Source organism: Notamacropus eugenii, chromosome 2, assembly GCF_028372415.1.
Source record: "Notamacropus eugenii isolate mMacEug1 chromosome 2, mMacEug1.pri_v2, whole genome shotgun sequence".
Taxonomy (NCBI): Eukaryota; Metazoa; Chordata; class Mammalia; order Diprotodontia; family Macropodidae; genus Notamacropus; species Notamacropus eugenii.
The window spans coordinates 145,462,816-145,490,336 of record NC_092873.1 but is presented as its reverse complement, the minus strand read 5'-3'; the positions used below and the strand labels follow the sequence as shown (position 1 = coordinate 145,490,336).

General features: G+C 37.5%; 1 protein-coding gene across 5 annotated transcripts in view; it reads left to right on the top strand.

Moving 5' to 3' along the window:
• Positions 1-5,789: 5,789 nt before the first annotated feature.
• The window catches only part of FILIP1 (filamin A interacting protein 1), a 261,568-nt gene continuing 239,836 nt past the window's right edge, over positions 5,790-27,521 (top strand). For 4 of the 5 annotated variants that reach the window (XM_072642630.1, XM_072642632.1, XM_072642629.1 and 1 more), the window contains exon 1: positions 5,790-6,476. The gene's annotated coding sequence lies outside the window, so the exon portion shown is untranslated. Of the gene's footprint in view, positions 6,477-27,396; positions 27,508-27,521 lie in introns of all 5 variants that reach the window. The other variant, XM_072642633.1, reaches the window with a different exon arrangement.

The following is a 27,521-nucleotide window of genomic DNA, read 5'->3' as shown; positions in this document are numbered from 1 at the left end:
AGCAGTACTGAGAGCCCAGCTGAGATTCACTAGCATGATTAATCAAAATTAATTCCTTCCCACTTGAAAATTCTATAATCCATGATTTTTTCTTTTCAGTCTTGGTTTTCTTGTTGGTTTTGGGTACATGGAATTGCAGAATATAAGAGACAGAGGATAACTCAGGGGTCTTCTAGTCCAGCTAGTCTAATTTGGTAAACCAATATAGCTGATGGATCAATTCCTCTTATTGCTCACATGATAGACTGGATTTTCAGAATTTGGTACCATTTGCCCTGTGACATGTTGTCATTATTCTCTCTGCCACACTTGGGGTTAGTACTTCAAGGATCTCTGACTCCTCTCTTTTCTTGCCCTGAATATCTAACACAATGTTTTATTGTACAATGCTTCATATATACTGCAGATTTTGTAAATAATAATTCAAATTTCTTACTTCAAAATTGAGAATGGTTTATTTTTGGAATGATTCACTGGAATCCTCCTGTTTAGCCTAATTTCATCTTCTATAATACACTACTCATCAGGAATCCAGTTCCCTTGAGCTCTCTCTGTACTGCCTCTGTCCTGAGTTGATCACTAAGTCTCTTCTACATTCCTTTTTCCACTCCCCTTCCAAGGATATAGAATTTCATGTATGTTTCATAGTGTAAAATTTTTTGTTTAGAATCAAATGGGAGGGTAATGAAGTCTATAATCCTGGAACAGCAGCAGATGCCCAGTGGAAAACAGTTTGATCCTTCTTCTTGCCAAGACAGACACTTTTACTTGTGTCCTTAATGCCCTTTGGTATCCTCTGGCAGTTTGTCCCAATGATCATTCCTTCTCTCTTTCTAATATGCAGTCTTTTTCTTTCTACTGTCTCCTTCTCTGCTTCCTAAAAGTATAGGCAAATTTCTCCCCCCACTAAAAAAAAAATCCTTCACTTAACCCTACTTTTTCCTTGAGTTGTTGTCCTATATCTCTCCTCCCTTTTGTGATCAAATGCCAAAGAAAAGTGGCCTATCATCATTGTCTCTATTTTCTCTCCTTCAAGGTCAATGTTAATGAATGAATTGATAAATGCTATGGCCTTCATTTGTAATCATGAAATCAATATTTCTGAATTATTAGGTTTCTCCTTTGAAATCTTGACTTCCATAAAATTGAAGTTTCTTAACCTCCCTTCTAGAAACAAATCTGTTTCCTTAGCTTTTGATGCGTTGACAGTTTGCTAATGACATCTTCTAACTCTAGAGGGGATTGCTGTTCACTTCTGTCTTAGACAAGATGACATCTGGGGTCCCTTCCAACTCTGAGGTTCTGTGATTTTTTTTCAGACAACTTGAAAGCTTTCTTTGTAGCCAAGCATGCAGAGGAAATAGTCTACAACTTCCTTCACCTTTGCTTCAGTATCAGAATCAAACAATAAATTTTGTTAACAATGCATGTTTATAAACCCACACCCTCTACAGCCCCACCTCCAAACCATTGAACATGTAAATATCATTCCCTGTAGCAAAAAATTCCTCCTCTGCTCCTTATTGACGTATTCTAATAATATGCCAAATTTTTCACTTTAAAAAATTGTCCCACCTTTCTGCACATACCAAAGAAAAGTTTCATCACTGTAATAGCTAGAGATACAGAGATGATCTGCCAACCAGCCTGCTTATCCATTTATATTTTCCTTCCACTGATAGCATTAATCTGTTGTCTTAATAAGAATGCATCATCATGAATCATCCACCAAGTTGGGAAATCCAAATTTAGTTAGAGGTGACTGAACTCATCAGACTGATAACACTGGGGTTGTGGGAAGAGGGCTGCAACTGAACTTTAATGAATTAACAATATGAAAATCTGAAAGAGCAGAGAGCCCTTGTTGACTGTACGCAAAGCATAATTTTACAATAGTCTTTGATGGCTCTGCTTCCTCTGGATTTTGTCAGAAAATAGCTTTTGTCTAAATAATTGTTCCCAGAAGTAGAAAGTCTTCTGACTAAATCCACTAGCAATATTTGTGTTTGTGTATGAATTTCGGGCATTTGTGGTATAGCTAGCCAGGCAGATATCCATTTGTATTAAGAATTAAGGAAATGAATTAGCCTTAATTAATTTGATCTAAATGTATAAAATACTTAACACACAGTACATAATAATTAGGCAGTTAGGTAGCATAATAGATAGCGCTGGACTTAGAGGCATGAATTTTTACATTTTGAATCCTGCTTCAAATACTTACTAGCTGGGTAACCCTGGCAAGTCAGTTTCCTCAGCTGTAAAATGGAGAAAATAATATCACCCATGGCCTAGAGTTGTTGTAAAGCTCAAATAAGACTCTGCGTATGTGTATGTGTATGATTTACTTTGCAGAACTTAAGACTCTATACAAATTTTAACTGTTTTTAAAAAAAAAAATTATTAGTAGCAATAGTAGTAGTGGTTGTAGAATGACCACTTGTTAGATAAGTTGTAGTGAGGATTCTTTTCTAGATACATCTTATACTAGATGGTTTGCTGAAGTCCCTTCCAAGTCTGAAATTCAATGATTGGACTAGTAACCCTTCCCCCCACAAAATCCCCACAACACCTTTTCCTCCTCCCCCTGATCCCTTTCCCACGTTCAATCAATAGCAGTAGTAAAAAGAAATAGGTATTATATAAGGCTCAAGAAAAGTATTGTGGGGATCATTTCTCTAGCAAAGAAGTGAAGAAAACTAGAGTGATTATCTGGGTAATTTAGACAGAAACTTTAAACTCACCCTCTCAACTGAATGATTTGTAATGATGAAGCCAAAAGTGAGGGTTTTTTTTTTGATAATCTTGGTAATTGGTTCAGTTCTGTGCTTTATTTTGACTGTGGAGAGTTGGCCTGGAAGTGAATTGTTCCTTTGTGTGAAGTGATGAACTCCCTAAGGTACCATTTAATGTCTTGAAAGAGCTAATTTTCTAAATGATTCCCTTGTGTCCTGGAAGTCTCAGTTCATTTCACGTGAGCGAGCACTTTGTCCTCAGAGACTAGTCTATTTTTTGTGTTTCCTGATAGGCTGAGACCCAGAAAGACTGAGATAAGTGTCTGAATAAATGTCATAGCAGGCGGGTGCAGTAGCAACTGGAGGGAGAAGAACCCTGAGTTTACTAAGATTAGAAGACAATGTTACGTCTAGAATAGAGTTAAGTCTTGGTTATGCTGAGCTGGGGTCTTTGGGCACTCAGGACAAGCCTAGAAGTGAAGGATACTTTATCCTGAAGATGAGTATGTGCTCTGCCCCAAATAACCTATGTCAAGTTCACCTTAGACCTAGTATGGTACAATGAACTATTGCCAGACATATGAGGTAGTGTGGTATAGTGAGAGAGAACTGACTTTGAAGGCAGGAAGACCTGGGTTCTAATTCCATCTCTCTTACTTATTAGCTGTGTGACTTTGGGTAGGTCACTTAATATTCCTCAGGCAATCACTAGAACTTTTCTACCAGAACTTTAGGTTTAGAGCTAGAAGTGATCTCAGTGGTCATATAGTCCAACCTCCTCATTTTATAAATCAGAGGTTCCCAAACTTATTTGGCCTATCACCCCTTTTCAAAAAAAAACATTACTCAATGTCCCTCTGGAAATCTACTTTCTTTAACCCTTTGATGGTTTTTTTTTTTAAATTGGCATCATTTCAAAAAATCGAAAATATATTTTTAAGAAAGCATCTCAAATTTAATAATTTATTGTAAATTTGTGGGTTTTTTTCTGCACTGGAATTTTGATGACTCAATATTGCTTTATGTAATTGTATAGTATCATATTGTAAACAAGTCATCACCCACACATATATTCCTGCCCACGCATGCTGGACTTCCTGACAAAGGGTGACACGCTCACCTGCCAACACTTGCTTGTTAAGACCTGTCAGTGGACTTGACTGCTGATGGATTATAATTGGCATTTTGTGTGTTTATTTGGAAAATAATGTAACCACTGACTTTAACTCTGCTACACAACTGACAAAACATGGATGAATGGTTGAACAATGTTTTTTATGTTCTCTTCTTTCCACCACCCCCTTATTTTTATTCAGGAGCAGCTAAGTGGTGCAGTGGATAGAGCACCAGTGCAGGAGTCAGAAGGATCTGAGTTCAAATCTCACCTCAGACACTTGACACTCACTAGCTGTGAGACCTTGGGCAAGTCACTTAACCCCAGTTGCCTCATCCTGGGTCATCTCCAGTCATCCTGATGAATATCTGGTCACTGGATTCAGATGGCTCTGGAGGTGAAGTGGGATTGGTGACCTGCACAGCCCTCCCTCACTCAAAGCAAAGTCAAGTGCAAGGCATGTCATTATTTCTCCGATGGCATGGTCTTCTTTGGCAATGAAGGATGAAGACACACATTTTTATTCAACACCCCCCAACTACACCTGCTACCACCCCTCTTGGTGGATTGTTCCACCACCCTCCAGGGGGTGGTATTGCCTACTTTGGGAACCCATGTTATAGATGAAGCCTAGAGAAATTAAGTAACTTATCCACGGTCACCGGGGTAGTAAGTGGAGCCAGGACCCCTGATTCCAAATTTAAGCCTCTTCCTGTTCTATTCTGCTATCTCACAACATATATGGTCAACCCTAGGAAGTGGGAGGGGCAGTGAGAATTGACAGAATGACAGATTCTTTCCTTGGCATTATCTATCTCTGATACTCAAGATAATGTCAACAGCCTATGGCAGTTTCAGCCTGTTTTGATATGTGGTCTCTGATGATCTACCTGAAGTTATATGCCAATAAGAAGTTTCCTTTAAAATAACAAACAACTAGGAAGTATTCACAGAATTCTTTAGCTGAGATGTTTTTCAGGACATCATTCTAGTTGGCCCACCCTATCACATTCTTTCAGGTTGTCCCCACTACCTACATTTCCTAAGGCCTCTGATGCCTGGGACTGCCTCTGCTCCATATGAATGTGCATGATTATTCAAAGGGCAGCTTTAATTAGCTACTTAATGATATGCTTAGCTGATACATGCTCCTTACACAGATATGATCCCAGATATAAAGATACCAAATAAAGCAAATGAAGACTATGCATCTGGATTGAATATATTCTTAAAACGAGAGTTTAGATTATGTCAAAATGAGCTTTGGAATCTGTAAAATCATATTAGACTGAGGTTATCGAATCACAAAAGGGATCTTGGAAGTCTTTTTATTAAATCAAGTAATTTAAATACCAAGTGAAAATAATAGCTAACATTTACAAAGCAACTACTATGTGCCTGGAACTGTGCTACATTGTGCAGGTATCTGTTTCATGATTTGAACCCAGGACCTCTGACCCCACAGCCAACACATCTGTCCATTTGATGACCATGCTGCCTCCTCAGTGGCCCTTAGAATCCTGAGTCCAATGTCTTTGTAGTGTTATACATACATATCTTCTTTTGGATCAGGAGGGTCTGTACAATAATGCGAAGATTTCCCTAGATGACCTTTCCTTATTAGAAGAGAAAAGAAAGAAAAACATATTTCATTTAATCATGTTAAAAATGATCTTAATTATTATTTAAAAACCAAAACTCCATTCAGTCTTCAGCCATGCCTGACATGGCCATGCAAGTTATTAAGGTTTGAATTTAGCACTCTTCTATGAAATAGTGTTAGGAAATGTTTTCCTCTTAGTTTTCCCCAAATACTTGGAGACACATTGAAATGTGTAAAACATGGGATCTGTTCTATAACATTTACTGAAGCAAAGCCCAATGAGTGAGAATGTGGTCCCGGTGAACTGCTGCGACCCCTAATGAATCTCCAGTCTCTTCCGAGAATGTCAAGCAGAAATCCCCAATGCTAGCCTGTACTTAGTGCTTCAAACAATAATTACCTCATCAGAGTGAAATCACCAGAAGACCATAAAAGGATTTGACAGTTTCCCCACGATCCTTCGCAGAGGCAGTAGCAAGGTTGTGCAGAGAGGGCTGTGGCCACTGATAACTCCCTCACTCAGCTGCTGAGAAGCTCAGAAAAGCCTGCTCCAAACTTTTCAGCTGTTGACAAGCTTGACTTGCTGAGAACACTGGTTAAATATAGCCTGAGCGAGCCCAGCTCCACAAAGTCACTGCTCGAACAGTGTGGAAGGAAGAGAACAAGGAGAGGGGGAAACATAATCTTAGAATCAAACTGCCGGAGCCAAACAACACCTAGCAACAGTTGAAAAAACTTTTAAACAAAAGTCTGGGTGGGAGACTTGAGAGAGTCCGACCTCCTGTCTCTGCTGATCGGTGTTCCAGGGACACAAAACTACATCTCTACTTTCTTCTTGGTTTCCTGCATGACTTTATCTGCTGCTTAGACAGACCTAGGGGAGTGGGAAAAACCTATTGCTGTGAATTTCACAGGGCAGGAGAGTTTTCTTGGACTTCCAGCTAATTTGTGCTGTGGGACAATCCACCGGACTTCTAGAAGGACAAACTGTCACTCACCAAGGAACCTAGAGTGCTGCTGTCAGGTAAGACAGAGAGGGCTAATTACTTACTCATCTATGTGTTTTCCTACAAGGGAGGAACTTTCTCATAGATTTCAGTTTATCTGATACTGCCTTTTAGTTAAAAACTCGCTGTTCTATTATATGTGATGAGAAGTTTATGATATCCTTTTGTGTTGTGGCAAAACATCCGGATATATCATAATTTCTCTGTTGAAAGAATCCCAAACCAGTCACAAAGCTTTGGGGCTGTGTAATTGACAATTGAAATAAAAATATTGATTCTAATTTATTGCTGGACAATGACCAGAATATGAAGAAAAAAATCAGACCATTTAACCCCCTTGCACAATATTTGGAGTGAATTACGAATGAAATCCTTTCCCCACCCCAAACCCAGCAATCAGACACTTTACAGTTACTAAAACTAGCCATCAGTCTGTGTGGTAAATGAGAGGAAATTCCCACATGGGGTCTGTAGTGCTATACTCATGCCTTGCTGCTTTCTGCTTCTCCTTTGGCCTGATTCTCCGATTACATTGGTACACCTTGTGCTATTGGTTCAGACTTCATGACAATCTCACCTCATAAGCTTCTTTCTGCCTGGGCTCTGACCACAGTCAGTATTGAATCACTCCCTGATTCTTTGGTGGTAGAGGGGAGTCATTCAAAAAAGTGTCTGAAAGGTTGATTTAAACTGGTTGTTCACGAGTTGGGTAATTGTTCACGTAGGGCTCTAACAGACCCCAATCCTTTCAGCTCAAAAGGAGTTGAATTGAAGTCATGATCCTTTAACAAACATTTTTTTCCTATCATAATCTGAGATAAACCTGAATTTTTTCCCATGAGAAGAATGTTCTTTCTTGTTCCATGAATTGTCATGTATTTTTTTTTTTTTAAATCAAGAATTGCTTCTTGTGTTCCCCTTTGAATCCTACAAAATCTTTTGGGCCTTATTGGGCTACTGTAAGCTATTGGGAGACCTAGCTCATTGTATTCATATAGAAGAGACTTTCCACAGAACAGTACACAGGCTCATTATCTGAATAGCTGTTCTCTGCCAAGTACAATATTAAAATGCAATTAAGTATTTATGAAGGATCAGATTTAAAGGTGGAAGAGCCAGCTAAGGTTCTTGAAGAGTTTTTGGAGTTCTTATTTTATGTTGAGGAAGCAGAGGACCAGAGATGTTAGCTGACTTACTCCAGGTCCTCAGATCTTTGATTTAGAGCAGGAAGAAACCTTTAAGACCTTCTTAGACACTCATCCAGTCCCATTTTACCAGTGAGGAAATTTGCTCACTGTCACCCAGGTAGAAGAGCTGGGAGAGCTGGGAACTGAACCCAGGTTCTCTAATTCTAAATCTGGTGTATTTACAATTGTATCATATGGGTATCTGTTTAGTCAAAGAAAAGGGATTGATCTAGAACTGACTCTGAAGAATAAGTGTGTGTGTGTGTGTGTGTGTGTGTGTGTGTGTGTGTGTGTGTGTATGTGTGTGTGTGTGTGTGTGTGTGTGTGTGTGTGTTTGGAAGTAGAACGAACTAAGCCTCTGAATGAGTTTTTCCATCTTTATGAGGCTAAATCATTTTTATTATGATTTTAGGAAAATCAGGGCATTAATTTTACTAAATTCATTCTAGTTATTTCTTAAATAATCTAAAACTGCTTAGAATTTAGGATTTCTTGAACTGTTTGTAAGGTAAATAAATCTAGTCATATATACATAGTATGTGCATCTATGTCTTTATCTTTAGCTATATTGTTACCTGTAGCCACACCAGTGGTGAATTTAGCCCACAGTGGAACAGGAAGTATACTTTGGTCATGAAAGAATTTTGAAAAACTAAATGCTTTACATTTCTACTTGTTTATATCTTAGGAAGGGTCACATTGTTGGCTTAAGTATGTGCACTAGGGCCAAATCTTACTACCCGTTCCAGGCACACAATTCCTTTTGAAGTGCATGTCTAACTAAACATAGAGTTTGACCCAAATTGGAGACTAGGTTTCCTGAAAGCCAGGAGAACACAAGTGAAGATCTGAGTAGCAACGCTGCTGTTTTATCCTTAGACATCAGACAATCTCAAGTGAAACCACATGATTTTCTACAATAAATGAATACCAAGGTTACATAGTGCACCATTCTCCTTGCATATTTTCCACAGATCATTAGCAACCCAGAAGTGGCCTTCTCTATACCCTCTGAAATCTGGAAATGTGTGATTTCTTGGCATGAGTCAATGTACTGTCTATGTGGATTAGAATATTCATGAGACTAATAGTAATGGATAGCCTGAGAGTCATCCATGGCCATTTGTATTTTCTGACACAGCTAGATTATAGTAAACTTACTCTACTCTCTCTTAACAGTCTGTGGACTGTGGGAAACCAAGTCAAGGGCTCACATTTTTGCAGAGTTTGTTATCTGTGCTCACAACTGCTCTGATTCTGGCTTTGCTTTTGCTGTGCTATCGAACAGTGCCATTGTTCCCATAACCAATGAGATTTGATAGAGCAGAGTCACCTTTGACGTTCTCCTTGGCCCTTGATGTTGCCCTGTGTATTGAAGCAGTTCCTAAGTTCTCTTAGTTTGAGTTGTCTTTCTCCTACTTCACAGTATTTCCGGTGGTAGTTCAGTTCTTATTGTCTTTTGCCTAGTTTATTTTAAGTCTTTTATCCATTCTCTTTTCATCAAGAATCTTCCTTATTCTAACATTTCTTTCATTAGTTGCCAGACTAATGTTCTCAAGGCACTGCTAGGATTGTACACACACAAAAAATCTTCAGTGATTACCCACTGGCTAAATTTCTATTAAATTCATTTCAATTCAACAAGCATTTATTAAGTAGCTGCAGTACTTTGGGCATAAAAATATTTGCTTTCAAGGAGCTTATGGTCTAGTGGATAATAGATTATGTTCATATGAACTTAGGTTTTCAATGTACTTTACACACATTATCTAATTTGAGCCTCAGCATTCTTGTAATATAAGAACTATTATTACACCCATTTTACAGATGAGAAAACTGTACCTCAGAGAGGCTGTAAGACTTGCCATGTAGCTAGTACATGGCTTATGCAGTTAATTTTTTGATCCCAAGTGCAAAACTTTATCTTCATCTCTGTTAAATTTCATGAAACCCTCCGTTCTAGTCTATCAAGACGCTGATTTTGCCAATGAGACTATTAGATGTGTTTCCTAACTTTGTGAATTTGATGGATATTGATAAAATATATTGAAGAGAACCTGTCCCAGATAAGAATTTTGAAACACTCCAGAAGAGCTCTACTTTCAGATTAACATCTATATATTAATCACTTCTTAGAGTTCATCAATCAATCATATTCATTTATTAAGTATCTACTATATTCCTGACTGTGTATATAAAGATAAAATGGATCAACCTGTGCCCTGATGGAGTTTTCTCTTAACTACCATAAGGCCTATATGTTTCCATCTTGTCTGCTAGGAGAGCAATAGAGACTTTGTCAAGTGCCTTGCTGAAATCCTGGTATATGATGCCTACAAGTATTTTTCTAATTTACCACTCTAGTAACTCTGTCAAAGAAAGAAAATTAATGTAGTTTGACATGACTTGTTCTCAATGATCTCCTGCTGGTTTTAGTCATCTCTTCTTTCTCTTCCATATGCTCACAAGCTACACATTTGATAATCACTTCTGAAAATTTACCAGTAATTGTCAAGCTCATCAATCAATCATTTAAAGTACTCACTTTATTGCCTTTTTTTAAAAAAAAAAAAAGATATAGTTACCCCTTTCTCCAGTCTTGAAACATCTTTGCTGTTCTTTGTGATTCCTCAAAGAGTAACGGAAATATAGTTCAACAATCATACCTACAAGTTTTCCCTCCCCTAGAACTTGGGATGTAATTTGTCTATTCCTAGTGACTTGAATTCATTTAGAGCAGGAAAGAAGGAAACAAACATTTATTAAGCACCTAGTATATGTCAGATTCCGTGCTAAGTGCTTTATAAATATTATCTCATTTGTTTCTAGCAATAACCCTAGAAGGTAGGTGCTATTATTATTAACATTTTACAACTGAGGAAACTGAGGCAAGCAGTGATTAAGTAATTGCCAAGGATCACACAGCTAGTAAATATCTGAATTTGAACTTAGATCTTTGTGATGCCAGGCTATACCACATCTTCTAGCTACTTGTTTTCTCAAATATTTGCCCCACTTTTCCAAATGCCTTACCCTGACACTTGAGGCTCTGTAGGATCGGATCCCAGTATATCTTGTGTCATCTTATCTCCTGCTACTTCCTAGCAGAAACCTAAAGTTTTAGGCAACCTGTACCATTCACTGTTGCCTTGAATGATGCATTTTTCTACCTCAGCACTTTTGTTTATAATATTTCATCTAAAGTTGCTTCCTTATCAAGCTTTGCCTATCAGAATTACACCTTTCTTTTAAGACTCAAATCAATTATCACTCATTGCCTAATGCCTTCTCAGACCATCCTTCACTGCCACCCTTCAAGAGTGACTTATCCTTCCCTGAATATCTTTGTAATCATTTGGCATTTATCCCAAATTGCTTTGAATGTTTTCTCTCTCTTATTAGCTTAAAAGCCAAGTAAGGGTAGGGACTACCCTTGTGAGAACTTTGTTCCCAGCACAGCACTCAATACAGGTACTTATACATGGTATAGTTGAAAGAACCTTGATCTTTTAATCAAACAACCTGTTTTCGAGTCCTTGCTCAACTACTTGCTAGCTATATAAACACAGACAAGTCATCTAACTTCTCTAAGCCTTGGTCTTCTTGTCCATAAAATGGGAGATAATAAAATCTGTACTAATTTCCAACAGGCTTGTGGTTAGCAAAATATTTTACAAATCTTAAATTGCTTTGTTGAATCAATGTTCACCAACTCCATTCCTATCACCTTTGATGAATATGTTTTGGGTCCTTGACAATGAGCTAGTCAGAAAGAAAAGAGACACGTAAAATTAAGAAATGGTAACTGTAGGAGTAGCTACTAATTTAAAATACTGCCCGGGGCAAGTCTGAATCATCTTTTCATGTCTAAACAAATCACAAATTATTATAAAAATGAAAACATACTTATGACCCTGAATGTCAAGATGGTAAAGTTCCTTTCAAAAAAGTTATTTGTTTTATGAGAATAGATGATGAAATATAGAAGAGGGAGAAGAATCTGTATAGTAGATGTAAGTCTGTACCATTTACATGTGAGTAGGCCTATATAACAGAAAATGTCCCAGCTCTTAGCCTTTCACATCGCTTAAGATGAGATTCTGTTCTGAGTTGCCCCCAGGTAGCAAGTCATGTCATTTTTGCCCTTTGCTTTTTTAGATAAAGCATGAAAAGCTGTCAGTTTCTTATATAATTAAAAGCAATTGTGTCTGTGCTCACTGATGGGAAATCCTTCTCTTTCTATTTTAAGATGGGCAAGTAGGCTAAAATTACTCAGCTGAACAGGTGTCCATTAATAACCACTGTGGGATTTTTCAATTGAATCTGTGAAACATCTAAAATGTATTCATTAAGTAACTGATTTCTGTTGTAAAAAAAAAACAACTTTTATCTATTTTTCAGAAGTGAGGTTGAGTTATAAGCTGCAAAATTTTTGACTACCTTTGGTTCTTCGACTTGAATGTATTTTTTCTTTTCTCAGGATAAGGATTTGTCTTTTAAAGGCAAATGTAACAGGATTCATAGATTCACTTACAGTATCTTTGACTGAAGGAGTTGGTAAATGGAACTTTGAGAAACATGACAGATAGATGCTTCCTTTCCAAGGGGGAGTCCTTTCTCACTGGTAGGATATACCTCCTTCTTGTGATAACTGCTGTCTTTGCATCTCACTATGGTTTTCTTCTAGTCTGGACCACATTCTTGCCACCCACAGATTTCTTTCACCATCACATCCTTGGTCAGTGCTGGGAATTTTTTCTGAGGGACAAACCACTTCTCCTTCCATTGTGATTATACTTTGTATTTGTGGTGGAATGGCTCTCCAATGGCCCTTAACTCCACCCCATTCAAATGAATTTTCCCAAAGTACATTAATTTCTATTGATGGCTATATCAGCACATCTTCATATTTGGAGAGTGTCAATGCAGCTAGATCAGCAGATTGAAATAAAGTTGAGAGCCTAACTGAAGAACATAAGAGAAAAGAGGGGGAAAAATCAGAAGCCATTTGTTAAGGAAATGACTTGCAAAATCCTAAAAGTCTTACTTGTTCCTACCCAATCTCAGATGCCCTCTTGTATTTCATTAAATTCATGACATAAAAGTAAAGCCCAAACAGCTACCCTTTTGTTTTTTAACTGGACTCAAACTACAAGGATAAATCCTGGAGGGAATATAACAGTCTATCTTAATGATCTTGTTTGGTTAGGCATTCTCCCTATGGAAAATGTTCTACTGCATTCTGCATACATACGAGTTCACACATCTGAAAGACAGAAGAATGCACATACGGGACTTGTAATCTTTTTTGGAACATACTCTGCTGCTGGATGCTATAGATACAGCTTGAGCAATGGCCAACTATTCTGTATGGAATTTGTACTTCCCCAAGCCTCCCATATCACTCAATAAGTTCAATTTCCTATATATGCAGTAACAATGCCAAGAAGTGTTTTTAACACTTGTGACAATGTAATTTATTGATTCTGAATTCTTGGGTATCTCTGCAACAGAAGATATCACTATGTCTACTGTATAGTATCTGAACATTTTTCCTCTGGGAAAGCATAGATTATTAGATATATCACACCTCCCCCAGGACCTACCCTCTGCCTGGAAGAATCTTAGGGTGTTTTGGTTTGCTTTGCTAACTTGGTAACAGATGAAAAAGAAAATACAAAAAAAGGTCAAGCCACACATTTGATATAATATTACTAAATGGAAATGGTTTGTTTATGTTTACTGCCATCAATCTTATGCATTCTTCTTGAAGATGACAGGAAAATTATTTAAATCAGAGGTTCTTAGCCTTTTTTGTGTCATGCACCCCTTTGGTAGTCTGGCAAAGCCTACAGAACCTTTCTCAGAATAATGTTCTTAAATGTATAAAATAAAATATATAGATTTACAAAGGAAAACAATAATACTGAAATACATAATTATCAAAATATTTTTTGAAAAATCAAGTTCACAGAACTACATTCCAAAGTAAATTGTGGATTACAAACAGGAATTTTCTACTTGTATATTTATCAAATAATAACCATGACAATTCAAGTTTGTAAAGGACTTTCCTTACAACAATTCTGTGAGGTAGGTAGGGATGAGGAATCAAAGGCTCTAGCTTATGTGACTGGCTCTTTGTCACTTAGTGTCTAAAGTCAAATTTGAAATCATGTGTCCTGACACCAGGTGGGCATCTCATTCTACTTATGCCAGAACACCTTTCTCTCTAACTTCCTAATATACCTAATTACCCATCCAGATCATGTGACCTCTCTGGATCCAACTTACCTTCTATAAAATGGAAGGCTGGCATAAGTTATCTCCAAGGTCTCTTCCAGCTCTAAATTCTATCTCTCTTTATTTTATAAGCATATTTCATATCTACATGTATTCATTATACTAGTTATTTCTTGATGTCACTAACCACCTATTTATAGCAAATGAAAATTGTTAAGGATTATAGCATCCAAACGATGCCATCTCTGTGGTATATGACCAGGTTGATGATTCAATAATTTAATATGGTAGATAACTTAGAATTTTGCTCAGTTTCCTCTAACTGAAAAGAACGTGTTTTTTGAAATGTGATATACCTTTACTTTTTAAATTTACCTTTCTGACGGAAGCTTGGTTGACTGCATAGTCAGTGGATTAACAGTTAAAAAATCAATCACAAAAGTTTAAAACTATTAAGAAAAAAATATTTCTAAAGGAATCAGTGACAAATGTAAGAAGCTGAGGAAAATAAGCTGTAGTTTGTTCTCGATCCCCAAACTCTTACCCCTTAAATGGCTGATCCTACAGTTTAGTTGACCAAAACCAAAACAAAACAAAACAAAACAAAAATCCCAGTCTACAGTTGGCAGGATGACTCTTTCTATGTGGTAGGAGCTGAATGAATTTTACTTAAAAGTTCATAAGCATGTCATAGAAGTACTTAGGATATGAACACAAAGGAAATGGCTTCATCTAGCTGTTCACCAGATGATTTGCTCCTCTAGAGAAAATAACAATTGAGAGATACAGCACAGCAAAATTAAACAGCATGTTCCCAGGCCCACCCCAACTCTTATCCCCGCCCCATCTTGGTTTAAGTGCTAGCAGCGCTGAGTATAAAAAGAAAGGTTTGGGTTGTTTTTCCTTTTTGGGAAAGGGTGTCAAAGTGCATAATGTTGGATGATTTATGTGTTGCTATGGCCTGTACAAGTGAAAGACAAACTTAATTTTTTTTTCTTTTTAAAGCTAAACCAGACATCTCTCTAACACAATGTGACTTTAATTGAACCCTTAAGGTTCAGGGATTTTTTCTTCTGTTTTTGCTCTTTTTCCTTACTGTTGTCAACTGTCTCCTTCACTGGAACATAGATGAAAATGATGGAACTGTTGCTTTCTAGATCATGGAAGGTAAACAACTGCATTTGGACACTCTCTCCCCTCCTATTGCACCATCTGTGAATGAACATGCTCCAAGTGGTTTTGAAGAATTATGTTTACAAACACACATCCTTGCAAGGTGAAGGTACAGAGAGAACAGGCATTGCTGTCTGCATCAGTCGACTGCATTGTTTTAAAAAGAAATGATCATGAAGATATAAACCAAGAGAATATTTGATTTAAAGCACTAACTGGTTGATGACATCACCAGGACAATCCCATTACTGCCAACTTGCTTTATTTATCTAAGAGATTGTTAAGAAAATAAGCTCTTTCCCACACACACATGAGTCATAACATATACAATAACAGGCATAAATGAACTTTCTCCATTTTCTGCCTAGCTGTTTAATGCATTTATGACTAGAGTACCTGGTTTGGGGGCCCAGTTTTTCTAACACAACAGGAAAGGAAGCAGCAGTGCTGAGTTCATAATGCTATTTCAGGGCCCCGACCTAAGTGCCTGAGGAAATGACAAAATCACCATTTATTTGGATCCCTGCAGTTACTGTGACGACAAACACACACTAATGGGAAACAAAGACAATCTACTTGCCCAGAGAGGGTGGAGAAGGACTTCACCAACTGTACTCTTTCTTGTTGATTCCTTGAAAAGTGACTTAAGTAGTTTTTAAGACTTCTTTTGTCTTATTAGCTACTGAATGAATGTCTTACACTTAAACTGGCCCCAGGCACCTGGATAGGTGAGTGTCTTGTTATTTCACTTTAGTTCTGTGGAAATGTATGACGTGCCTGAAATACATTCCCTCCTCACCTCTCACTTTTAGAATCCTTAGCTTTCTTCAAGGCTTATCTCAGGTGCTGCCTCCTACAGGAAACCTTTCTTTTTCCCCTTAGTTGCTAGTGCTCTAGCTTTCCTCAAATTATCACGCACATGTTGTCACCCCCATATTTCTCACCTCTAGTTTAACGTAAGCATCATGAGGACAAAGGTAATTTTTCATTTTGTCTTTGAATCCCCTGTATGTAGGCTAGATACAGTAGCAAGGCACATTTTTTTTTTTTTTTTTTTGCTGTCGTTCAGTCATTTCAGTCATGCCCAACTCTTCGTGACCCCATTTGGGGTTTTCTCAGCAAAGATATTAGAATGGTTTGCCATTTCCTTCTCCAACTCATTTTACAGATGAGGGAACTGAGGCAAACAGGGTTAAGCAACTTGCCCAGGGTCACAAGGGTCACATAGGTAGTAAATGTCTGAGGCTGGATCTGAACTCAGATTTTCCTGACTCCAGGACTGGCATTCTATCCACTGTACCACCTAGATGCCCCAACAAGGCATACAATAGGTGCTTAATAAATGATTGTTAGATTGAATTGTCTACTAGGCACAAGGCACTGAGATAGACATAGGAAGATACAAAGACAGAAACAATACAGACCTTGTTCTCAAGGAGTTTTCAATATAATAGGAGAAAGAGATTATGCTACTGAAAGAGATTATGCTACAGGGCAGTGACTCACTGGAGTTAACTTATTCTTTGTGAAGATTCTTCCAGACTAATAAAAGGCAAGAAATGGGACAAGTCAAATCTATAGACTCTAGTAACATCTCCTCCTCCTTAAATATCCTTGATAATGCTACCCATCGTGCAGCAAAATGGTGCCACACAATGCCACTGAGCTTCAAGAGAGTTGGCACTGTCCACCTCCTCAGTGCTGAACCAGCTCGCTGCTTTCAGCTTTGTCATCACCACTCATTATGGTGCTGACAATAAGGGTGTATTAGAAAGATTACTCAGGCAGTGGAGTAAAGGATAGATGGTAAAGGGAATAGTTAAGCATGTATGCTTACCCAACTGTATTTAACTTTTTAAAGTTTTCTTTTGATTTAGCAGAATTGTCTGGTTTTGATTGAGCCTTTGTCTTTGGGTTACCTCCACATTAATGGTTTGGGGCAGTCTGTGATATGGTATCTATGGTATAATATAGTATTATGGTAATATGGAATCTATGTTTCTGGGACCAGCTGTTTCAAATCACTGGAATATGTTATTACTGCGTTATGATTTTACCCTCCCTGTAGTGTTTTACTGTCTCTCATACCCTGTATGACCCTGCTGGATGTAATTGACAACACTTAGGATGGAGGCCTTCAACTTAATGAAATTCCTGCCTTTGGGAGTTCACAGCATATGGTTAGAGGTTATTTAATTTATCTCTATTATGTCATAGGTGGACAAACTAAAGACTTGATAGGTTAAATGATATGTTCGCAATCAATCACAGAGCTAATTTTCAAACCTAGGTCTTCTGATTTCAATACAAGTGCTCTTTTACCTACACTACACTTTGGATCATAAGATTCACAGCTGGAAAGGACCTTAGAGATCATATTAGAGATCAGATTTTACAGATGAGCAAACTGAGGCCCAAATAGATAATTTGACTTTCCAAAGGTCACAGAAATTGTGAAGAGAAAAGTTGCTATCCAAAACTAGGATCTTGTCAAGTCTAGTGCTCTATCACTAGACATGCTTTCCAGCATAGTGCTTTCTAACCCCTACTTTGCTCACTTATAAGGTAAATTTCCCAGGTATGAAGGGAAACCACAGCCACAGATGAACCCCAGACTAGTTTTTACATGAGCAATAAGGTTTACTTCACAGAGAGTGGTCTGATGTTTAGTTGTGGGTGTATATTTTCTTCATCTCTAACACATTTTTTTATACCATCTCACCTTCCTCACAAAACCAGTGGAGGAAGAGACTCCATCAGACTTCTTGCTTGGTATGAAGTTTTTCAATGGAAGTCATAGGATCAGCAACAGTGCTAGTGGCTACCCTTCATTATGAAGGGGATTTTTAGTAGCAGGAACAGCAGCAGTCCATAAAAAGTTGAGGGTGATGCAGAAAGATAAAATCAGGAATCTGATGCACAGGATCACTAAGAAGGAATAAGAAGCATTATGGAATAATATGGTAAGATTTAGAATTGCAGTTAGTACCTCGGGAGGTTAGTACCTTTTGGGGCATGGCCTTTCTGTGGCAAGAAATCATGTTTTTGCCACATAGCACTGGCCCACATCATTGTTGTAGAATTATCATCCCTAGTCCACCCCACTCCCCAGGGTCCTGTCATTTTCTATTCATAATTTTACAAAAGTGCTTGCTAGTACTCTATAGGAAATGGGCTGTCCCTTCCCTCAGAGTGATTGCTGTGTCATTTTTTCCACCCCCAAATCAACTGAGTTTGCCCCAGGTGTAAGGATTCTTAGTTATAGCTTTTGTGATGAGTAGTTCAGGCAGAAGGATAGAATTATCCTAGTTACAGTTGTTTTTGTTGAGTCATTTCAATCATGTCCAACTCTTTGTGATCCCATTTGGGATTTTCTTGGCAAAGATACAAGAGTAGTTTGCTATTTCCTTTTCCAGTTCATTTTACAACTAAAGAAACTGAGGCAAACAGGGTTAAGTGACTTGCCCAGGGCTACACAGCACGTAAATGTCTAAGGCCAGATTCGAACTCATGAAGATGAATCTTTCTGATTTCAAGTCCAGTGCTCTATCCACTGTTTCACCTAGCAGAGTGTGTAGCTTACCCTTGTACCATCACTGATTCAGGGGATGGGCTTGCTGCCAGGCTGTGAGTCCACCATGTCCTCTATCTACTTTGTCACTTAATTGCCTATATTGTGGCATGGATTGTTAGCATAATTAGCAATTTTATTGAAATAACTATTTTGTTTCTCTCCACTATTTACCATTAGTCCCCTCCTGTTCTTAGCTAAAGGTTTACTATTTTGGCAAAATATTCTGAGATACAGTCTCTTTATCAAAAAGAAATATGAATTAATTCTGTCATTCTTAAAATATAAAGCAGTGTCCCCCTCATGCCAAAACATCTGATTGAATAGTAGAAAATAAAGTCATTTATACAAATGGATTGTCTTCATGTTGCCAAACAGCTGGATATTTGGTAATATTTGGATAAATTACTCAATACTTCAATTTTCCTTTCAGCATCATATCAGCATACATGATTTTAAAAATTGGGCTTGGGATTTCATTGGAACTCTGAGTGAGGAATTCCCTCTCCAAAGCAGATTGGTACCTTCTCTGCAACTTATAGTCTTAGGGAATTGTGCAGGATAACACAGCCAGTAGATATTGAAGGTGACTTCATTTCTTTCTGACTCTGAGGCAAGTCGTCTCTTTACTCTATCACATTGCCTCCGATGAAACAGAAAAGTAGAAAAGATTCTGGGATGACTGAAGGAAAGGGGGCACCATCATCATAAAACATGTAATAAGCATAGAAGACCTTCCTCTGTAAGATGTGACACTGAATATCTTTATTTGGTGCAATCTGTGCTTTTATCAGTGGGAGGAATCTCTGTTGGAAAATACCCTCCACCAATGCAGGTTGTGGCAGCTCTGCAACTAACAGACCTCAAGGACAACGGATAGTCTTGGAGAGGTACCTGGGGCACTGGGATGTTATGTGATCTGTTCAATTCAAACTGCTAGCATGTATTACAGGCAAGATTTGAATCCAAATCTTCCAAACTCTGGAAGTGCCCCCTCTCTCCACTATGCATAATGCTTCTTCATCACAGAGTATAATCAGTACCTATTATTTTTTCAGTTCATTTGAATATCTCACAAGTCTCCATTGTTGGCATGGAAGGTGTGAGATAAGCATCTAGAAGTACTGAGGGAGAGATATATTTTGAAGATGAAAATTTAAGAATCCAGTTTATGAATTTAATCGCTAAGTATAAATTTCCCATTTTTCTTCAATGAATATAATAAATTTTATATCACCATCATAATCTTTAGTAGCCAAAGACTCCTAAATTGCTCAATCATCCAAAAATAAAGATCATTATCTATGAGAATAAAATCTCATTAAGGCTACTTAAAGGGTACTTTTATCGCATAACAGAAATACTTCTTTGTCTCTTCATATACTGTTCACCGTTTTTATTCTTGTCTTTCTCAAGCTTTCATAGAGCAAGAACTGTGTTTAGAGTTTAAAAGGAATTTCAAGTTGACAGGGACTTTTGAAATCACCTTTCAAGGAAATTGAAGCCCAGAGGAAGAAATTTGTCAAAGTTCACACAGGTAGTATGTGACAGAGCCAAGATTTAAACCATAAATTTCAATGCATCAAAAAAAGGTTCTCATTCATAATGAGGTGCTTTTTGAAGATAGAAAACTGGATTACATGATCTTTTGAAGTCCTTATTCTATTAAACTCTTCAAACTTAAGTAGGCTGTAAGCTAGCGTGAGGGTAGGACATGTTTACACTTTTGTATTTGTATATTAAATGCCTCACATAGTGCCTGGCACACAGTAAGCACCCAATAAATGCTTTTGAATTGAGTGCATAGGTGATCATTTTGGGCAGTTTTCTTGAAGGTAATCTCATTTTCTAACATCCTAGGTATTAGTTAGGTATTTCTTATATAGGTCCATTGATTCAGAGCTGGAGGGTACCTTAGAGGCCATCAAGTCTGACCTTACTTTACAGTTGAGGAAACTGAGGCAGAGAAATTAAAATTTGCCCAGAATCAAACAGGTAGCAAATGTCTACTAAGTGTAGGATTCAAAGTCAGGTCTTCCTGACTATAAATCCAATATTCTGTCCTCTACATCAGGTCACCTTCATCCAAAGATTTTAATTTGAATTTCTCCTCTGATCATATGATATAATAATTGGAAAGTGCTTAGCACAGGGGCTGAAACATAGTATTATGTAAATATTAGTTATAACCTTGATCTTTATTATTATATTGTGGCATTTAGAAAGTTTGAGAGATACAGTTTCTGGGTAATTTAATCATTTTATTTATAAGGCCAACATGTTATTATTAATAAAAGAGGTCAGTGGCACTCTCAAATGCCAAAGACCCTCATGGCTGTGGGCTCATGGCTTATATGCTCTTGGAAGAGGGGTGCTCCTGAGGGGGGCAATTAACTCTGATGGCTAGCAATTAATGAGAGAATGAATATTACAATGAGGGACTGGACCTATTCTGATGAACTCTAACTATATTTTACTTCTAAATTGGCCAGCCTTGGACGATCTGTTTAAAGAATTTATCACCACCTTAACCTGTGCAGAGCAGGATAGGCTTCCCCACCTTAAAATAAATTCCTTGAAAGGTTGGGTGGGATCTGATCAAGATTGCTAACAAAATTAATCCAATCCCATTATCAGTAATGTCCTTCAGAAAACGAATTTTTGAAATGAGGACTTTAGAAAAAGGGGGAACTCTGGATCTCCCCATATCATTGCTTATTAATAATCATCGTTGTCAATATTCCCTTAATATTTGTAATATACAGACCACAGAAGTAGGAGAGGGGACAATTTTTGTGTTGTTATTTTTCTGAATTGTCTCTCATGCAGAGATAACTCAGTCTAAAAGATAGTTAAGTAGCACTTTCTGTCTTCTCATTGGCATTTCTGTTCAAAGAAGACAGGTACAAATCTAAGCTGTGCTTTCTTTCAGGATTACCTATAAAAACTTTCTTCTAATCCTAGTATATTTATCCCTGTTCCAATCAGAAGCAAGGTACGCTTTGAGGTGTCTGACTACTTCTGGCTCTAATTGTACATCTTTGGCCCAAAATGCATTCAGTGGTCAAAAGAGGTTAGAGGGCAAAAAGCCCCTGAAATTCTACTCCAGCCTCAAATTACTTGAAAGCCTGCATTTTTGTCTACTTTGACCAGTTGATCTTTTGAGTGCTGAATGATTCCTTTATGTCCACATTCACTGCCTGGCTTGCCTTTGGTTACCCATGTCAATAAGATTTTCTGGACCCCAAGGCTGCTCCATTGCCTTATGATCCTCACTGCCATGGCTTGGCATATGACTGACTATATGTCCATATTATCTACAATGCTGCTGTGTTTTCCAGTATTTAAATGCACTGTGAGAAAGTGTTAAATTTTAAGTTCTTTGAAGGCAGGAAGCACATCTTATTCTTTTAAAAATAATTCACAAGGTTCTTCATACATAGTTGGGGTCAACAAATACATATTAGTCAAATTGATTTGGTCTTTTCCATAATATACAGAATAAAGATATCCCAGAGGTCACTTACAAATGGAAATTTTTGTGTGTATCATACCATGTGGCATCCTTCCAGGCCACAATGTTGATTTGCCTGCTTCTTCCAGTCAATAAACTGATTGACATAGTAAGGCAGGGGGCTGGTTTTAATAATTACCAGGATATCTGCTCTTTGGATCTTTAATCTCAGCAGCTGAGTCTACTTAACACCCATTAGCAGGCTCAGCCATGACCCAGACTCTGAGACTAGTTCTGGTCCTAGCTAGGGGAACAGTTGCTAACCAGGTCAGGATCAGGTCAGTCTTACTCCTGTTACTGCACTAATATTGGTATCCTAGTGACTGCGTTTCCATAGTTTTTCAGTGATAGGGTCTTCCTGCTATCCCTAACTCTGAAGCAGCTACAGTATTTCTTTGTGTAACTGTTGCCATTGCATTATTGTTGTACACTTATTAAGTATTAAACTAGTTTTCTACCTTAGAATGGACAAATCAAGGAGAATTTAGTTTATGTTTTATCAAAGCTTCTATAAGTATGAATCTTCAAGTACCATGGACAGAATTCATTACTTGATTCATCTCTTATTTAACTCTAATATTATACTATTTCTCCTGACATGAGGGCCTTGGTACAATATTCAGGGTGCTTCTCAAAATTTCTGTAGCTCATTCCCCTTGCCAGGGAAAACTTGGTCATTTTAGTACCTGGTTAACAATGAAATTTTATCTGACTCATACGTTATTTAGGGAAACTCTAGAACATCAATCTCTGACTTATTTTGCTCTCTTATAAGGCTTCGGAACATCTCTGCAAGCATTTAGGCTAACAATAGTATTAAACATAGAAAAGGATTTGATTATGTTTACAGTAAAATATAGAAATGACTCATACTTAAACCTATAGACAGTAAAGAAAACTATATCACTTTCTATGGTCATATAGAATATTTCTGACTTATAGTTTATCCTGTGAAAATTAGTCTACTAAAAAGTCTACTTTTTTACCATCTTGACCTGTACAGTTCATAGTTATGGCAAGAACAAGATCTTGACTTGCTTCTCCACATTGTGACTCTATGTTTGGTTGCTCTTGGGTTCAGATCCTCAGTTCTGCAGCTCTCTGACACCCAGGACTTTCTTTTCTCCTTTTATATGCTATTACTGTTTCCCATTCAGATCCCCTCTGGTGCTAGCTTCTCCCCTCTGGGATTCCATGTAAGTCACTGATCCTCAGTGTAACTCTCTTCAGGTCTGTTTGCTTCATGATATCTCTGTATCTGTCTGCCCTTCTGCTTCCAGGTACTTAGTGTGTTGTTCTCTCAATCTGTGTTTGCCTTCCCTGGTCTGCATCATTCTTCCTATATGGAAAGAGCTCCTCTCTTACTCATGAACTGTGGGAGATCCCTATATATGAAAGGGAGGGACTTACCTACTCTTCTGAGTTGAATTGGATTGAATTGAATGCATGGTAAAAGGGTTCTTAACCTGGCATCCTTAGGCTCCCAAGGGTTTGGAGGAGAGATTTCAAGGGTGTTGGTGAACTTCCAAGGAAAATAGTTACATCTTTATTTTCCTTAAGGTCTAACTGAAATTTAGCATTTCCTTCCATTATAAATGCAGGCAACACATCACAGCTATATCAGTAGTGCCTATGACTTTGTCACCGACAGAAATCACAGATATTTTCATATTGGAGGCAGCTACATTGTGCAGTGGACAGAGCAAAAGAGCAAAAGAGTGCCGCACTAGACCTGGAGTCAGGAAGATCTGAGTTCAAAGGTGGTGCCTGACACTAGCTGCGTCACCCTGAGCAAGTCCGTTAGTTAACCTCTATTGGTCTGTTTTCCCATTTGTAAAAGGAAGATGATAAAGGCTATAGGACCTATGTGCCAGGGTTGCTTTGAGGATCAAATGAGATAATATTTGTAAAGTACCTGACACATAGTAGTGTAAGTAAATGATAACTATTATGATTATCATCATATATTACAGTTAAAGATGTCTTTAAATATTGGTTATGCTCATGGCTACTTTGACATCATTGTAGTTATTAAACCACTGCTAGATCACAGTTATCCTGTCTAAAAAAACTTAATGGAAGCCTATCTTTGAGTTATAAATCAAGTTATGGAAACTTCAATTTCATTTGCAACAATATATATTTGCAAATTAGCATTTTCAATACATAATTATCAAAACAAAAAATCAAAACTGACTGGATGACCAACATGAGATGTGTATTGCTTTGTCGTACACAGATCACTCCACAGTTTAATGTTTTTATTCAAGCTAAGGAACCCCATTTAAAAAAAATAACTTTAACTTGCCTATCAGTTAAATGTATTGTCTTGTTATTCAATTTGGTAATTAGGAAGCATATATATCACTACCTCACATTAGAAAAGATTTTGATAGCTGTTATTGCAATATAATTATTTTTGTTTGTAAGCCTACGCATATTATGCATTGAACAATATTATTCCAGGAAGGGGCTCACAGGCTTTACCTGATTGCCAAAGGTTTTCTATGACACAACAAGGTTAAGAATCCCTTGCTTAATATTTCTATAAGCTTAAAATTTTGCCAGGTGGATTTTGATGTCTGAGAGAAATCTTGTACAAACCTCCAGATGACTTCTTATCAAGAATGTAGCCAACAGTGCTAAATTCTCTAGTTTATACTTTAGTGATCAGCCAAACCAAGTCAGAAAAAAACCAAATACCTATTTGGGAGTGAATATTAAAAACTAAATTTATAATTTATCTTCTATGAGATAGGGTTAGCCAAATTCAGGAAATGTATGAGTTAGATCTGATTTCTGAATCATAAAATAAAAAAGGAAACATTACGATTATTTCCATTGAATGCACTGAACATCATTTCCCCTTCATTAGCAAGAGAATAACATTCAGTGGCCATTTCCAAAGCTAATGAAATAACAAGAGGAGCAGAGCTCAGTCTCCACATATTTACTCAACACTAACTGAACTCAGAAACCCAGATGAGGACATTTTACATTTACATCAGACATAAGACCTTCTGCTTCCAAGTCCAGGGGCACAACTGTTTTAAACATATTTGCATGGCAACCATTTTATCACTCAGATCAAACGCGTCTGGAAAATAAACACAGCCTGCCTCTGAACGGAGTTCATTAGGTGAAAATATGATCAGACTTGGGAATCTATTTTGGAATTGAGATTGCTCCACTCCCATACTGGTGGTATGACAACAGCTGCTGTTCCGTTAGTATTTTGGCTGACAGCTACAGGTGATGAACACCGGACATCAATACTGGACCACATTATCCAAATATGCCAATATTGATTATAATCACTTGCTTTTGCCTTCCTTCCACATAGCTTTTAATGCACAACACTCCACTTTCCTCCTCATTTCAACTGTGTAGTCATTCACATCTTTCAGAATATAAAGTCTCGGTGGAACACATATGTTACTGGTGATGTATTGAAATGGAATCTCCCCAAAAGGAGCACATGGAGCATCAAGCTAGGCCAGAAAGGAGGAGGGAGAAAGCTATAATACAATTATATGCTGTTTTAGAAAGTTAAATGTTCTCACTCTAAACAACAACAAAACAAAATCCTACAAATTAGTCACTATAGCCATAACACCTTTGATAACCCATGGAAATTATATTTCAGTCATATCATTATAATTTTTATGGCATGTGAGGTTTTAAAATAAAATGTTTTATATGAAAGTACAATTGTAATAATGCTACTTTACTTTCACAGTGCTGGATTCTAGACACCTAGATGGTTCAGTAGAGTGTTGGACAATTCAAATCCTGCCTCAGATATTAGCTGTGTAACACTGGGCAAGACAGTTGCTCTTTCAGTCTCAGTTTCCTGATCTGTTAAACGGGGATATAGTAAAAACTTAATAAATGCTGATTGGATTGTATTAGATTAAGAACACCTACCTCACTGGATTGTTGGGAGGTTCAAATGTGATAACATATTTAAAGTGGGTTGCAAACTTTTAAAGTGCTATATCAATGTTAGCTATTAATTTCACTAAGTCCTGATTCTGCTATTTATTACCTATCTGGCTTTGGTTATATCACTTAACCTCTTCAGGCCCCTCAGTTTCAGAATCTGGAAAATGAGGTGTTAGACCTTATAGCCCCCAACTTCTCTTGTAATTGCAAAGATGCAAAGATTGCATCCTATACAATTGCATAGGATGACCTATCATCCTATGGACTGGACACAGGGTATGACCCATTCAAGCTCTTCACTTTGGCCAGTCTGAGTTGGGTATTAAGGAGTACAGCAAAATAAAATATGACTGAAATATGTGGTATATAGGTGTGTGTAATTTACATAATTCTATGAGTAGTACCTGCACAGGAAACAATCTTGCCTCTTACAGCTTTGTCTTTGAACTATAGTTAAATTTTGTTGTTGTTCAGTTGTTTTAGGTACATCTGTCTTTTCAGGACCCCATTTGGGGTTTTCCTGGCAAAGATACTAGAGTGGTTTCCCATTTTCTTCTCCAGCTCATTTTACAGGTGAGAAAATTGAGGTAAATAGGATTAAGTGACTTGCCCAGGGTTACACAGCTAGTATCAGAGGCCAGTTTTAAATGCACAAAAATAAGTCTTCCTGCCTCTAGGACCAGTACCCAATCCATTGCATCACCTAGCTACATGGTTAAATTGGATCTACTTACTATGCCTTTTGATTACATTGAATTCTATAGTGGTCATATTGAGACAGTCAAATATATACTTTATGTGCTACAAAAATATTCACAGAAACTGTCTCTCCACCACCATGAAATTGAATTCACTTAAGAGCAAATACTTCCCCCCTCCCCAATAAATCACATCCTTTAATGAATCTGAAAAAAGATAATGAAAATGATTTATGATGGTTGCTTTAGGACTTGACCTCTTAGAAATTTGTTGGAAAAAAAAAATCTTATACGACTACAACCCATATATCAATTTGGCCTCAGACCTTGACATAACGGGTTGAAGTATGATTTCAGAGTCTCACAAAAATCTTTTTCTTTTGTCTAAGGGCATCAATATAGTTTTTTTCCTGCCTCTTAGAGGATATCTCTGCTTTCCTGTAGGTACAGAGGCTACTGAAACATCAAATACAGGGTTAAAAAAAATGTGACAAAAACATAAAGAATGGGTTTGTAAGTAGGTCCATTAATTCTCAGAAAACTTTCTTCCCTTTTATGGTGGACATCAAACAACTCTCTTTTCTGGTGGATTTTATCTTCCCTTAGGACTCATATATAATCCCCTTGCATCATAGCACCACTAAAGGACAATCAAGTTGTCTTCCAGTGAATACTGTTCCTTGCTGTACTGATCTCCATAGTACCAGAAAAGTCGAGGTACTGTCTATCAT